Raw genomic sequence first — 1,380 nt, 5'->3', positions numbered from 1 at the left:
ATATGGACACACTAGAAAATTATATAAATAGTCTCTGTGTTGGAAATTTGGATCATAGGCATACGGCAGGGACAATGTTAATATATGGAATATGTGTATGTTAATTTTAGTTTGGTGAATTCTTTTAAAATTATTTTCCTCGTGCCTAAAGTGTTTGGAAGTTATCTTGAAGCAGATCTCCTCACTAGTAAAAACTATACTTTATGTCAACTTCACGCTATTGTATAAAATCTGAAAAACTGCACATTAAAAATAAAGTCACCAAATAATTTTTTATCAAACAAGTGCACTGCCAGTGCTAATTTGCAAATTATAGAATTAAAAGGAAACAGATGAGATCAAACTTCCCTTCAAGTGTAAAGATTACTTGAGTGTGTTTTATGGTACTTTTTGGCATGCAAGAAATTAAAAATTAGTGTAAGAATCATGGTTTCATCCTACTTTCAACTCAGGCTATGTCAGTAAAATTATTGTGAGGATCTTTTTTTCTTATTTTCTGGTCTATTTTGAAACATAAGTGGCTGTAAGTAGGGATGGGAGTTCTGTGATACACAAATAACTGGGAAGTAAAATGTCACTTCTACTTGCTCTATTTATCCCTATATTTTCTTAGATAAAATTAAAAATCTTTGTTATACTTCCATTTCTGTTCATACAGCAGGTTTTTTTCATTAATAGCGGATATAGAAAAGCTCTTTTATGTTCTGAATGTTCTCAAGTCACCTTGTATTTTAAATTCTGCTTGACAGATGCAGCTTGTTACATCTTCATGAGTAGAATTGTAATTCAACTTAATGTGTTATTAGTACTGAAATGTGTCTTAGTAATTGAAAACAATGAACTTGAGATTTGCACCTGGACTTTAGCTTTGATTATTATCATTAATCTATCATGAAGATGGAATTTCATGTTAATCAGAACAATTCCTGGCAGCAAAGAGGACAAAAAACAGAATTACAAGCTGCCCGTAATTTTTCTGTGCTAATTGCCTACAGTATTCCCTGCAGCACAGGTGTGAAAACTGGCTCTGCGTTACTCCAAGCACCTGGCACTGCAGCAGGAGAGCATGAAGAGGCAGCAGGAGAGGACAACCTTGTTTCCACTTCTCCTCCTGAGGCACCAGGGCAGCCTCAGCATCCCAGCCTGGCACTGCTTCCTGCCGTATCTGGGAAATCACCACTCCTGAGCCGTGCGCTTCCTGCTGGGATGCTCCCTGAGCAGTGTAACACTGCATTTATTCCTCTTGCCTTATTATCTGAGGATCCAAATTTTACTGTACCTTGTGGAAGTTGAAGAGGAAAAAAAACCCATAGTTAATAAAAACCCCTTGGAATAACGGGTCTGGAAGTGCTGCAAAAGCTTTGTTTGAGTTTTGCACTG

Source organism: Zosterops lateralis (assembly GCF_965231275.1).
Source record: "Zosterops lateralis genome assembly, chromosome: 2".
Lineage (NCBI taxonomy): Eukaryota > Metazoa > Chordata > Aves > Passeriformes > Zosteropidae > Zosterops > Zosterops lateralis.
The sequence above is the reverse complement of the archived record's forward strand: the minus strand, read 5'-3'. Positions refer to the sequence as shown.